General features: G+C 49.8%; 1 pseudogene; it reads left to right on the plus strand.

The window, feature by feature from the left end:
• The first annotated feature begins 11,709 nt into the window (after positions 1-11,709).
• Positions 11,710-11,829, plus strand: LOC143949131 (5S ribosomal RNA; annotated as a pseudogene).
• The last annotated feature ends 3,462 nt before the right edge of the window (positions 11,830-15,291 follow it).

Genomic DNA, 15,291 nt, shown 5'->3' on the forward strand with positions numbered 1-15,291 from the left:
TCAGTAGAATGGAAAAGCGGAGCGTAGCCTCTTGGCCTCACCATCCGGGACCGATATATTCAATACAGCCAAAGGTGCAATTGATTTTATAGTTTGATAGGCTGCCGTATCGCCGAAGAGTCGCGAGTATATTGGGAAGCGAAATGTGTGGATTGGAGACGAAAGAAATTAGATCGTCAGCGTACGCCGCAATTTTGTGGTGTGCCGAGGGTTTGGATATGCCAGTAATATTCGGGTCATTCCGAACGTGACAAATAAGTGGTTCCAGTGTCAGAATAAAAATTAGGGGAGACAGAGGGCACCCCTGCCTCGTCCCATTAGTGATGGGGAAAGAGTCCGAGCACTCTGAAAGCACCCAATCTCATCTGATCTTGGAGGCTAAGAAGAGTCAGGCCTGGTTAGTACCTGGATGGGAGACCACCTGGGAATACCAGTTATTGTAGGCTTCTTTTTTTTTTTTTTTTTTTTTTTTTCAAATTTTTTATTTAATACAAGAAGACCAGGGTACATGAATCAGTACATCCAAAAGTATAGAAAGCAATACAACTGCAAAATAAACAAACAGCAACATTTCTATACCCATGTAGGCATAACGCCCTACGTTAAGGTCTCACCACTAGGGAATGCTAGAGGGTAGGGTCAGTTTGCCACTTATAATTCCCGCGGCCGACACCGTCTCCTCCAGGGAGGCGAACAGCCCGTCCAGGTGTGGTGGAGCAGCAATGTGTCTGACCATGCACACGTGGTCCCTCCTACTTTTTTTATATTTTTTTATGTTTTAGGTAGTAGTCTCAACCTCTCCCTACGGCGTTCCTCCCAGGGATACTAAAAGACCGTGGGAGGTCCGCCGAGCGAGAGTGTAACCTAACAAAAGGGACAGGCCAGTAAAAGAGGAGGTGGGGGGGGGGAGGGAGAAGGGGGGAAAGAGGGTAGGAAAGAAGGATTCTGTAACAATATCCCGAAAAGGTCATCATTCAACATTCCTGAGAGCACGACCTTCAGTAGAAAACCTGAAGGCATTCCATGCCTGCCAAGTCTTAGAGTACGCTTCCTGTCGGTGTTGGCTGGTGAGGATCAGGTCCTCCAGCCTGCTGATGTCATCTACTTTGTGTAGCCATTGAGCGACTGTCGGAGGATTAGAGGATTTCCAGTTGAGAGGTATGCACGCCTTAGCAGCATCCAATAGGTGTCTTATCACTGATTTGCCATATTTCCGGGCAGGAGTATCCGTCATATGAAAGAGAAAATAGGCAGGCGAAAACGGCACCTCCCTATCAGTGAATGTCTGGGTAGTGCGCCACACCTCCCTCCAGAAACCCTGCAATCGGGGGCAGGACCAGAATATATGCAGGAGGGTACCCTCCTCTGAGTGACATCTCCAACATCTGTCCGAGGTCGTCGGGAAAATCTTGTGTAGTAGTGCGGGGGTTCTATACCAGCGGGAGATAATTTTAAAGTTTGTTTCCTGTTGCCCAGTGCATAGTGAGGATTTGTGGGTGTAGTTGATTATTTGTCGCTTCTGATTGTCTGTGAAGGTAACCGCTAGGTCCTCTTCCCACTTGGCAAGATATGGGGGCTGGAAATCCCTTGGGGGTTCAATCAACATTTCATATGCCATAGACAATGTGTGGGCGAGGGTCCCGGTCTCTGTGCAGAGCTTCTCCAGGCAGGTAAGGGGCCTCTGTGAGTCAGTGGGTGGCGGCGGCATACTCTGGAGGAAATGGGATAGCTGGGAAGCCCGCAGGAAGTCAAGGCGGTATGGGCCCCCCGGGTCCGTCAAGTCCGCGAGCGTCGTCCATCTACCCCGTTGACTAAAATGAGACGCTAGGGAGAGACCCTGTCCATGAAGGTCCCGAAAACACTTGTCTCTGAGACCAGGGGTGAAACTCGGGTGACCGATCACAGGCCGCACCGGTGCGTCAGGTGTCGACAGGTCTGGGTCAGTTAAAAGGAGTGAGCAAATCTTTGCTGTATTGCCTATCAGGGGGTGACGTCGAAGCTCCATAGGTAAATCTCCGTAACACCACGGGCTGCCCGTCAATGAGATGTCAAATTGTTCCTGTTCTAATTGCGCCCAAAGTTTAGTGTCTTTATGGCGGCACCAGTCCAGAAGTCTACTGAGGTGGGCAGCATAGTAATATTTCCGGATCTCTGGCAATGCCAAACCCCCCCGATTCTTAGGGTTGGAAAGCATGCTCCTGGATAGACGTGGATGCTTGCCCGCCCATAAAAAGCGGGTGAAAAGTGAGTGGACCTGCCCGAAAAAGGCCCTGGGAACATGGACCGGGAGGGCCTGGAATAGATAGAGAAATTTTGGCAGGATCGACATTTTAAGAATATTACAGCGGCCCAGCCAGGAGTGCATTCCGCCCACCCAATCATCCAAAGCTTTCGTACGGTTTTCAGTAAGGGGGGAAAATTAAGTTTAAAAAGTTGCGAAACGGAAGGGGGAATAAAGGTGCCCAGGTACTTCAGGGCAGTATCCGACCATTTCAGCGTAAAGGAAGTCTTTAGCCGCTGCAAACGTGCAGGTGGTACCCCCACTCCCATAGCTTCGGATTTTGAAAAATTTATCTGCAGGTTAGAAAGTTGGCCGTAAACATGAAATTCCTGCAAAAGGGTCTTGAGAGAGGTCTCAGGGTCTGCTAAGGAGAACATAAGGTCGTCGGCATAAGCAGACACCTTATGCCTAGTCCCCCCGATCCCTATCCCCTTAATGGCCATGTTGTTACGGACATGACACAAAAAGGGCTCCAAGGTCAGTGCGAACAGCAAGGGGGACAGAGGGCAACCCTGTCGAGTGCCATTCGTAATAGGAAACACATCAGAGAGCATCCCATTCACCCGTACCCTCGCCGTTGGTCCCGAATAGGCTGCTGAAATCCAGCGTATCATTTTGTCTCCAAGGCCTACATGTCCAAGGGTGGCAAACATAAAGGACCACTCAACCCGATCGAATGCCTTCTCGGCATCTGTGCCAAGAAACACACACGGGGTCCGGGTCTTGGAAGCTATATGGAGCAGGTTGAGGACCTTCGTGGTGTTGTCCCTTGCCTCTCTAGACGGGACAAAACCCACCTGATCTAGATGGATCAACTGAGGAAGGTATTGTTGCAGTCTCGTGCCCAAAACCTTAGTGAAAAGCTTCAGGTCTGAGTTCAGGAGGGAGATCGGGCGGTAGCTCCCACACTGGGTCAGGTCCTTACCTTCTTTGGGGATCACCGAGATATGCGCCCGCAAAGTAGTGTCGTGAAGTCTGTTCTCCCTCCCCAGCCCATTAAAGAGGTCTACTAAAGGGTCCCCCAGGGTCGGCAGTAGAATTTTGTAGTAGGCAAGAGTCAACCCGTTAGGGCCCGGCGCTTTACCCGGTTTCGTATTCTTCAAGGCCGTTTGGACTTCTGACAACGTAATGGGCTCCTCCAGAGCGGCACTTGCCTCCGGAGACAGGGATGTCATTTTGGACTCAGTGAGATACTGCGAGACAACGGAGGGCAACGGCGGCACACCGGACAGGTTGTACAGGGAACTGTAATAGTCCCTGAACGCCTGTGAGATCTGCAGGGGTAGCGACCGTTGTTGTCCCGACGGGGTCACAATCTCGGGAACGTAGGAAGCCAAACGCTGTGCTTTCAGGGTCTGTGCGAGGTAACGCCCACATTTATTACCCGACTCGTATACCGTCCGTCTACATCTCTGCAGTGCAGTCTTAGCTCTATATTGAAGTAGGTCGTTGATTTGTGAGCGGAGAATGTCCAATTCCACGCCGAGGGCCGACGACGGAGATGTTTTGTGCGTCTGTTCTGTGGCATGGAGCTTTGCTAGTAGGGAGTCTAATTGTTCAGTCCTCTGTCTCTTCAGTCTGGCCCCGTGTTTTATAAGGACCCCCCTGATGACCGCCTTATGGGCTTCCCACACTACACCCATATCACTGCCAGGGGTATTGTTCGTGGCAAAATAGTGGCCTATTTCTTTGGTCACATCTGCCAGGACTACAGGATCCTGTAGCAAACTCTCGTTGAGGCGCCACTGCGCTGGAGGGTGGGTAAGGTTGTCTGACAGTGTATACCGCATGCTGATCGGGGCGTGGTCGGACCACGTAATCGACCCGATAGAGGTGTGGGACACCGCATGTAACTGCCCGTGAGGTATTAGAAAATAGTCCAGTCGTGAATAAGTCTGGTGTGGTCTGGAAAAGAATGTGAAGTCACGTTCCCCCGGATGGAAGAGTCGCCAGACGTCGATAAGTTGCGCCGAGTGTAGGGATAAGCCTATACGCTTGCGCATGTCTCTCGATGTAGTAGATGTACCGGACGATGTGTCCTCCAGAGGATCGAGGGGGATGTTCAAGTCACCTCCAACTATCAACTGACCTTCCGCATAGCTCTGAAGATGATCCAGACGCTTGCGAAGGAATGTATCCTGGCGGTCGTTTGGGGCATAAAGATTTGCTAGTGTGACCTTCCTACCCCCAATCAGTCCCTTTAAATATAGAAAGCGGCCCTCCTCATCTGTTCGAGAGCCGATCAGCGTCCATGGTACCCTGGCCGAGATTAAGATCGTCACCCCTCTCGACTTGGCTACCGCATATTGGGAGTGGTATGCAAAGGGATAATGACGGCTTTTAAGGAATGGTAGACTACCATCTCTAAAATGAGTTTCTTGGATAAAAACCACGTCCGCTTTAACCCGACGCATATCGTGTATGAGAATCCTACGCTTTTCGGGTATATTGAGGCCCTTCGCGTTTACTGAAAGTATATGAATAGCCTCCATCGCTGCAAGCGAAAGAGCGGACAGCAATACAAAAGGTAGGGGCGGGGTAGAAGAGGATGGGAAAGGGAAGTAAAAGAAAAACAACAGAACAGGGGGGAGGGAAAGGGAACGGAAGGGAGTTAGAAAAAATTGGGGAGTCTCAGGAAATAAGGAAGGGTGTAGAAAAACTAAATAAGGGGGAGGGGGGCCGTCACAGTCCTAAACGGCCAAGTAAACAAACCTAAAGTAGCCTAAACGGCTGCAACGCTCACCAGAGCTACCTCTGGTAACCGAGCGAAAACCTAAGTGGGAGCTGGAGTGAACCGAGTTGTAAGGGTGAACTCCCGGTCCAGTATAACATCCCCTCCCCGGCAGCCAACAAACACATGTGAAAAAATAGATAATGACAGATATAATAATATAAACATATAAAAACCGGCATAACATTAAAAAGTTAAGAGCAAAGACATAAGGTAAGCAACTACATAGAACGTCCCATGCGGCAGTTAGTACGGCCAGGGGGGGGCGGGGGACCTCCAAAACAGAGGGCCTTATAGCCCAAGAAAAATCTACTACGTGGGAGCGGAGGCCGCGGAGGATCCTCAGCACCCACCACCGAACATTAAGTCCAGCCGAGTGTGCCTCTCCTCCACGATCTCCCACTCTCCCAAAACCACCTCCCCCCCCGGGTGCCCCCCACAATGCTGAGGCATAGGTCAATAAAAGAGAAGACCCCCTCCCCCCAACACCTCCCGGTAATGTGTCCTCCCAGGCGGGGAGAGGCCCCCGCAGGCTCCACAGCATACCCGAAGGCTCCCCCCCCCGCATAGGAGATTAAACAGGTCAAAACATAGCCCAGTGCTCCCCCCCACCAGCAACCAGCGCCGCGCAAACAGGCCATAAGTCCCCTACAGCAGAAGTCACATTTATCGCCCCCGCACTGGGGAGCCAAAAGTTCCTGTAAATGATGTATCAGCTGATCCGTGATGGTGGGTTGCTGTCCGGACCTCTCCACCAGCAAAACCTTTGTTCCTCCAGATAGCAGCTCAAAAAGTAAAGGGGGGATAAAGGGTCACGTAGTAGCAAAGCGTTGCCCAGCTCAGTGCAGAACAAAACAGGTGTCAGTAGTGGCATCCGGGGGCAGACCATGGCAGACAGCCCGGGGCGGGTTGCACTGACCGGGGTGCGGGATTGTAGGGAGCTAAGGGCAGCATCAAAAAGGAAATAAAAGCATAAAAGACCCGTCCGGGAAGTGTCCCAATAGTCCGCGACAGCCGCCCATGTCGGAGTGGCCACCAAGGAGGAATCCCACGGGATCAACGGGGGGCCCGATTGGCAAGGGGGGAGGTGCGGGGGGGTGCCCATCAAAAAATAAAAACAAAACAAAAAAAACCGGGTGGTATAGAGGGCAAGGGGGTGCGTACAAAACACGTCAAAGTGTGCATATCACCTATGTCAGTGTGTCCGCCGCCATGGAGAAGTGGAGCTAGTAGCTGAAGTGGGTAGCCCAGGGCCTACTCACGTGGTGCTTCTCCCGAAGCCGATCGGTGTCTCCGACGTCCTCGTTGCTGGCGGGGGGGCTGGGGGCCCCGGTTAACCGATGCACCCGATCTGCCCACTTGCCGAGGGAGTAGCTGCAGCCAGTCCGGGAGCGGGATGGGCTCTGTCCCCAGAAACCGAAAAAGAGCCGGTAGGTCGGTGGCCGTCTGCAGGGTGAAGCTTCCAGTGTCTTTGCGGAACATGACGGACAGGGGGTACCCCCAGCGGTATGTGTAACCCAGCCGTTTGGCCAGGTCAAGGAGTGGTCGAAGAAGGGCCCTCCGCCGCAACGTAGAGCGGGACAGGTCCTGCAGAACACGGATGGTCGCCCCATTCACTTCCACATCACCAAGCTCCCAGGCACGTCTCAAGATGGCTTCCTTCTGCGCATAACGGTGTATTCTGCACACAATGTCCCTCGGTCTGTCCGGGTCCGTCGGTCGCGGGCCGAGAGCCCTATGCGCTCTGTCTAAGGGGACCACCACTTCTGGATCTCCGAGCACTGTGCGGATGATAGCGCCAACCACCGCGCTCACGTCCTCCGGACCTGCTGTCTCCGGGACCCCACGGAGCCGCAGGTTGTTGCGGCGGCTCCGGTCCTCCAAGTCCTCCACGTGCAGTTGGAGGGAGATGGCGGCATCTCTGTGCTGGTCCCGCGACTGTTCCAGCGCGGTGACCCTGGCTTCCAAGGATGTCAGAGATGACTCCCCCGCTGACACTCTTTCCGCAATCCCGGAGACCTCTCCGCGGACCTCCTGTATGTCCCGCCGGTGCGTCTCCTCCAGCCGCAAAATCAACGCCTCAACGGCGGACTGTGTTGGGAGGGCCTGGAGCATTACTCTAATGTCCTGGTCCAGCATGGAGGGCCCGGAAGCCGCCGGGGCAGGCATCACCCCCGCTCCCTGCTCCGTCTCCTCCATACCCAACTCCGGAGGTGTCTCCTCTCCGGGCTGGAGCGAATCCAAGGGTGCCGAGCGTGGATGCTTCGGTGAGGCCTGCAAAGCCTTTCGTGGTGTTGCGACGGCCGCTCCCGGTGGGGATTCCTCGCCGCGCCCGAAGTAGCGGCGGAACGAACCGGCGGATTTGCTGTGGGGGGTCCCTCGAGTTGCTCCCCGTGTCCGGTGCTTCTTAGATGAGCTCATGCCGGTAAGAAGGATTATCAGCGCCTTGGACCGGGAGCTCCAAGAAAAAGCTGCCTCACTCGGCCATTCCTTAGCCACGCCGTAGGCTTCTTTTTATGTTGTTGGCCTTGATTCGTTTTTTTTTTTTTCACTTGTTTCCCAAGGTGACCATCTTGGCATTTGTCAAGAGGGTTGAGAGTGCCCAAAGAGTTCGCTTACAGCAGCATCACCCTGAAAGAGCCCTATCTCTTCTCATCTCTGAGGCTAAGAAGGGTTGGGCCTAGTTAGTCCCTGGATGGGAGATGGCTTTGGAATACCAGGTGCCGTAGTCTTCTTTTTATGTTGTTGACATTGACCTGTTTTTTTTTCGCTTGTTTCCCAAGGTGACTATCTTGGCATTTGTCAAGAGGGTTGAGAGTGCCCAAAGAGATTGCCTATGGGCAGGGCCAGATTAAGAACATTGTGGGCCTGGTGCTGAGGATTTTGATGGGGCCTTTTATAAACAATAAATAAATAAAAATGCAAACTATTTTTTGTTATAACAAATTAAATGAAAGAGAGAGAGGGGATGAAAGAGGTGTGAGGGGTAAGGGAGGGAGGATGAGAGAGAAAGGGGGGGATGGGAGAAAGAGGGAATGACATCAACGCAGCCTGGCCAAGGCAAATGACGGAAGGCACAGAACCCAGAACGAAGACCGGGTGAAGATGGAAGTGCCCGGGCCCCGCCGGACTGATCACAGCACAGCACTGGAGGTCTGACAGGTAAGTGTACCCTAATGTGCTAATATGCTGGGCACACTTGTACATTATGGCATAACCTCCCCAAGGGCCTCTAAAAAGTAGTAATGTTAGAAAAGTTTACTACCGCTTTACTATCACCGGAGCCTCTCATGGGGCCCTACTGACCCTGTGGCCCTTGGGCAGTGCCTAAGTACATGGTTGTCAACATTTCAAATATATTTTAGGGTTGCTTTTTTTACAAGTGCTATATTTAGAGTAGCTGACATCCCCCGTGTTCCTCTATACATCACAATAGTCATTACAAAATAAAATAAGTACTAATAATGGGGCAGAACAAATATGAGGACTGTGAGATTTCCTTTAGTTGAACTGACAAAAGTGCCCATTCTAGAGCTGGTAACATTGAGGAACATATAATTTTAACATATAATTTTAAAGAACAGTTTTTTGTGGGTAAGAGGCATAAGGGAGGAGTGTGGATGGTATAAAAGTGGGAAGTATGTGCAGGTGAGGGAGAGGAATGTGGAAGTTCTAACAGTGGGCACTATGTACATGAGAGGAGTGCAGAGGGTATGGCAGAAGGCACTATGTACAGGAGAGGAGTGTGAAGGGTAAGACAGTGGGCAGTATGCACAGCAGAGGAGTGTAGAGGGTATGAAATTGGGCACTATGTATAAGAGAAGAGTGTGGAGGGTATGACAGTGGGCACTATGTACAGGAGAGTAGGACAGTAAGCAGTAATTACAGGAGAGGAGTGTGGAGGGAGGATATGACGGTGGGCACTATGTATAGGAGAGGAGTATGGAGGGTATGAAAGTTAGTAGTATGTACAGGAGTGGAGGGTATGATAGTGGGCACTATGTATAGGAGAGAAGTGTTGGAGGTATGGCAGTGGGCACTATGTATAGGAGAGAAGTGTTGGAGGTATGACAGTGGGCACTATGTATAGGAGAGGAGTGTGGAGGGTATGACAGTGAGTAGTATGTACAGGAGAGGAGTATGGAGGGTATAGCGGTGGGCACTATGTATAGGAGAGGAGTATGGAGGGTATGGCGGTGGGCACTATGTATAGGAGAGGAGTATGGAGGGTATGTCGGTGGGCACTGTATAGGAGAGGAGTGTGAAGGGTACGACAGTGGACACTATGTACAGGAGAGAAGTGTATGACAGCGGGCACTATGTATATGAGAGGAGTATGGAGGGTATGATAGTGAGTAGTATGTACAGGAGAGGAGTGTGGAGGGTATGACAGTGGGCACTATGTATAGGAGAGAAGTGTTGGAGGTATGGCAGTGGGCACTATGTATAGGAGAGAGGTGTTGGAGGTATGACAGTGGGCACTATGTATAGGAGAGGAGTGTGAAGGGTATGACAGTGAGTAGTATGTACAGGAGAGGAGTATGGAGGGTATAGCGGTGGGTACTATGTATAAGAGAGGAGTATGGAGGGTATGGCGGTGGGCACTATGTATAGGAGAGGAGTATGGAGGGTATGTCGGTGGGCACTGTATAGGAGAGGAGTGTGAAGGGTACGACAGTGGACACTATGTACAGGAGAGAAGTGTATGACAGTGGGCACTATGTACAGGTGAGGAGAGTGTAGGATATGACAGCGGGCGTTATGTATAAGAGAGAAGTGTGGAGGGTATGACAGTGAGCAGTATGTACAGGAGAGAAGTGTGGAGAGTATGACAGTGGACACTATGTATAGGAGAGAAGTGTGGAGAGTATGACAGTGGGCACTATGTATAGGAGAGAAGTGTGGAGAGTATGACAGTGGGCACTATGTATAGGAGAGAAGTGTGGAGAGTATGACAGTGGGCACTATGTATAGGAGAGAAGTGTGGAGAGTATGACAGTGGGCACTATGTATAGGAGAGAAGTGTGGAGAGTATGACAGTGGGCACTATGTATAGGAGAGAAGTGTGGAGGGTATGACAGTGGGCACTATGTATAGGAGAGAAGTGTGGAGAGTATGACAGTGGGCACTATGTATAGGAGAGGAGGATGAAGTAATCTGGGAAGGAAAAATGTAAAGGTTTGTGGAAGGATGTTTAGGGGCTGTGTAGTGGTTAAGCGGGCCAGACATGGATTGAAATTACACCAATTAGGCAGAGACCAGCCATAGTCGATCTATGTATGGGCTAGCTGGTTTTACACAAGTCAACCTATTAACCGACTTGAGTGCAACCAGCCTGTCAGGTTTTCCCCAAAATAATCAGTGCTGCCACCTATAGTTAGCAACACTAATCATTGTATTCACTGGCAGAACACAATAACACTGCGGGAGTGATTGAATAACACTGCGGGAGTGATTGCCCCATTCACAGGGCAGCAGGTGAGAGGGTGTGTGGGGACAGGCTGGGAGAGATACTAGTCAGTCCCTGGGTAGGCACCGGTTAGTATCAGAGCCAGATACACACAGGTTACATACGCCAAGATCATTAGAGCGAGAGCAATAATTCTAGCACTAGACCTCCTCTGTAACTCTAAACATGTAAACTGTAAAAAAATGTAAAGCATCGCTTAGTACACAACAAAAAATCGTCCTAACTTTAGTGGTTTTTTTTATGAATGAAACAGTTTCTTTCCAACATAAAAAGTTGCAAATACCACCATTTTATTCCATAGGGTCTCTGCTAAAACAATATATAATGTTTGAGGGTTCTGAGTAATTTTCTAGCATAAAAAAATGATGATTTTTACATGTAGGAGAGAAGTCTCAGAATGGGCCTGGTTGCCAAGGGGTTAATTATCATAAGTAATATACAAATAATTATTATGAGCTCTGTGAGTTCATCCTCTCAGTCTGCTGCAGAGTGTTCCAGCTTGTATTTATACTGCCGCTCTGTATGTAGCTTCTGACAGGCTGCGCAAGGAACCCTGTATCTCCGGAACCATAGATGATAGCAGCCCCATATTTTAACCAGTGCTGGGGTGGGTCTTTAGCTACATACCCACCAAATATGGGGTCTCTGTGACTCCTGGTCGCCGAGCTAAAATCCTCTAGGTCGATCTTTTTTTTTTTTTTTTTGATTTTTTTTTTTTTTGGGCAAATGGGCCTATCTTGAGAAAGGGGCCTGGAGCTGCAGCTCCAATAGCCCCTATGTTAATCCGGCCCTGCCTATGGGCACATAAGCCTGAAAGCGCCCGATCTCCTCTGATCTCAGAGGCTAAACAGGGTCGGGCCTTGCTAGTACCTGGATTGGAGACCACCTGGGAATACTAGGTGCTGAAGGCTTATTTTTATGTTCTTGGCGTTGACTTGTTTTTTTTTTTTGTTTGTTTACCAAGGTGACCATCTTGGTGTTTGTCAAGAGGGTTGAGAGTGCTTGAAGAGCTCGCCTATGGCCACATAACCCTGAAAGCACCAGATCTCGTCTGATCTCAGAGACTAAACAGTGTCGGGCCTTGTTAATACCTGGATGGGAGACCACCTGGGAATACTAGGTGCTGCAGACTTCTTCTCATGTTGTTGGCGTTGACTTGATTTTTTTGTTTGTTTCCCAAGGTGACCATATTGGCGTTAGTCAAGGTTGAGAGTGCCTGAAGAAATCTCCTACGGCCACACCACCCTGAAAGAGCCCAATCTCATCTGATCTCAGAGGCTAAGCAGGGTTGGGACCAGTTTAGTACCTGGATGGGAGACCGCCTGGGATTTCCAGATGCCGTAGGCTTCTTTTTATGTTGTTGCCGTTGACCTATTTTTTTCCGCTTGTTTCCAAGGTGACCATCTTGGTGTTTGTCAAGAGAGTTGAGAGTGCCTGAAGATATTGGCTACGGCCACATCACCCTGAATCTGTTCCATCTTGTCTGATATTGGAGGCTAAGCAGGGTCGGGCCTGGTTAATGCCTGGATGGGAGACCGCCTGGGAATACCAGGTGTCGTAGGCTTCTTTTTTTTTTCAAATATAATTTTTTCTCCAAATAGGGGAAGACGGTCCCCCGAGTACATAATGCAACAGAGAAATACAGAGCAAAAAGCAGCTGAACAATACTTGATACAGGTATATTCGCAACTGTGAGTCTGCCTTCCATCAATCACAATGATTCGAGGCACGGATAAAGTACTGTACCAAGATCCAGGGTCACACAAACCCCAGGTCCCTCCGGCATAATCCATCCAGAGGGGGGTGTGGGGCCGTCATTCCCAATTTTCCACTCTTTCCAAAAGAGAGAGGGGGTGGAGGGGGTGAGAGATAGGGGAGGAAGGCAGAAAAGAGAAGGGTTGAAAGATCAGAAAAGGAGAAGGGGGGACGAGACACGATGGCAGCCACTGTCCAAGGGGCCAGTCAAGGAAAGCTCAGAGCACTAAGGCGATAGCAGGCGACATCCTTCCAGCGAGAATATAAAGGTATTCCAGATGTCTCAGGTTTGTTTAAAAAATTCTTGTTTACCTTGTGATGTGAGGATCAAGTCCTCCATTTTTTTTAATGTCCTCTATTTTCTTAAGCCAGTGGGTAATGAAAGGGGGGGAACATTTTTTCCAATAGAGAGGGATGCAGGATTTCGCCGCATTTATCACATGCCGTAAAATTGATTTTTTTGTACTTCTTAATGGGAATCTGTGAATGGTGCAAGAGAAAGAATGCAGCCTCTTCCTGGATGGAGAAGTCTGTGAATTTTTGTGTTATGCATCGGAGCTCTGTCCAGAAGTCCACCAAGCTGAGGCAGGACCAAAATTTGTGCAGCAACGTGCCCTCTTCTTCTCCACACCTCCAGCATATGTTCGAGGAAGAGGGGAAACATTTCTGCAGCTTTGATGGTGTCAAATACCACCTGGTGAGAAGTTTAAAATTCGTCTCCTGTATCTTCGTGCACAGCGACATTTTGAGAGCCAAAGTGATAATGTGTTGTCTATGTGCTGGGGAAAATTAGCAATTAAGGTCCTTTTCCCAGTTGGACAGACAGGTTAAGTGTGGGTAATCTGTTTGAGAGAGAATGTGGGCCAAAGGGCCTTCGCTCCTGCATAGAGTCTCAAACTCCGTCTGAGGGCGGGCGAACGTTTGAGGATTGGGGATGGAATGGAGAAAATGATGTCGTTGCGCAGCTCTCCAAAAAGGCAGTTGGAAAAGCCCTGTCGGATCTGTTAGGGTTGAGAAAGAAGGCCATTTTCCATCAATGACGAATTTAGACGCATTGTCTAGGTTGGAATTTCTAAGTGGGTCCCCAGTTCAAAGGTTGGATGGCCACGTATAGGGAATAGGGGGGAAGTCAAAGACGTGAGTGTGTTTTGGGTAGCGATCAGGTGACTGACTTTCAACTAAGCCCCTATAGTGGGATGTGACATAAATTCTGTGGGTAAATACTTATAGCACCACATGGTGCTTCTTATCGGAATTTGGGAGTGAGCTTAGAAAGTTTGTTTCGATTCCAGTCCAATACACGCCCCAGATGGGAGGCCAGGTAGTAGCGTTGCAAGTTAGGGAGAACCAACACTCCCTGTTGTTTAGACAATGTCAGCTGTGACCGCTTAAGTCTGGGATTTTTGTGAGCCCAGTTAAATTGAGTGAGCAAGGATTGAACTTGCTTAAAAAACAGGACTGGAATCTGGATCAGGAGAGCTTGGAAAAGATAAGTAAATTTAGGGAGTATGTTCATTTTAATGAGATTGCATCTGCTGAACCAGGAATGGAGGCCAGAATGCCATCCGTGAAGCAAACTGCGGATCTTAGTGACAAGGGGTGGGGGGAAGTTCAACATAAACGTACGTGCGATGTCCGGTGGAATGTAAGTACGTGAGTATATTTTACTTATCCATGCCAGCATCCGTTCACTCAGACCTATATGGCGAAGGACCGAGAACATTAATGTCCATTTGACCCGATCAAAAGCCTTCTCGGCATCAGTACTCATGAAAAGACAAGGGGTCCCAGATGACTTTGCTTTACGGATCAGGGTAAGCACCTTAGTGGTGTTGTCCCTATTTTCCCTGGTGGGAATAAAACCTAACTGGTCAATATGTATAAGGGACTACAAGTGATGTGCCAATCACGTGGCGAGGAGTTAGAGAATAGTTTTAGGACCGAATTTTGGAGGGAAATGGGTCTGTAGCTCCCACATAGGCCCGGGTCTTTGCCCTCCTTAGGTATCAACGAGATGTGGGCTCTAAGAGTATCCTCAGGAAAATCCCCATTCGAGCTCAGAGTATTAAATAAATTCACCAAGCGCGGGCCGAGAATAGGGAGGAAGGTCTTAAAGTATTGTGCGGTATATCCGTCAGGGCCCGGAGCCTTACCCACCTTCGGAGGTCCCACAGCCGTCTGGACTTCTTCCAGTGTGATCGGGTCCTCCAAGTACTCCCGTGATTCCGATGAGAGGGTTGGTAGACCAGAACCGGTTACATATCTGTCTATATTGTCCTGTCCAGACCCTGAATCGGGCAGGTTGTAGAAAACAGAGTAACATTTTTCAAAGACTTCGACTATTTGGGTTGGGGTAGAGCCCTCTGGCCATTCTCATCTATCAACTGTGGTATGTAAGAGCCAGATTTCAACTCCTTTACCGACCTGGCTAAGATTTTTCTGCATTTGTCCTCTGACTCCTACGCCAGTTTACGACAAAACTGGAGTGCCGCTTTCGCTTTATAATGGAGTAGGACAGCAATATGGGTATGGAGTGTCCCCAATTCAATCTCTAAGGTCCGTAAGGGGGTATGTTTATGTTTCGCTTCCACAGAGGCAAGTTCACGAAACAGATTAGCAAGCTGTTCCTTCCGTGTTCGTTTGATGCGCGCCCCGTGCCTGATAAGTACCCTGCGGAGTACTGACTTGTGAGCCTCCCAAATTATCCCCGGGTCACAGTCCTGCTTTAGTTTTCTTGGAAATAAAGGTCCAATTCCCTGGTCACATCTGCTAAAACTTCCGGTATCTGGAGGAGGCTCTCATTAAGGTGCCAGAATAGAGACCTAGGTGAGGGGTAGGGAGCGAGGAGCAAGAGGCAGAAGTATCAACCGATGGCGAAAGGGGACATTAAAGTCCCCACCTAATATCAATTGGCCCTCCCGAAAGTCACATAATCTGTGCAGGGTAGTTCTGAGGAACGTGTCTTGGTGATCATTGGGAGCGTACACAGTGGCAAATGTAAAAAGGCGCTCTCCAATGTGGCCCCTAAGAAAAAGATATTGGCCCCCAGGGTCC

This window comes from Lithobates pipiens, unplaced genomic scaffold (genome assembly GCF_037356315.1).
Source record: "Lithobates pipiens isolate NorthernLeopardFrog02 unplaced genomic scaffold, aLitPip1_a1.2 Scaffold_30, whole genome shotgun sequence".
Lineage (NCBI taxonomy): Eukaryota > Metazoa > Chordata > Amphibia > Anura > Ranidae > Lithobates > Lithobates pipiens.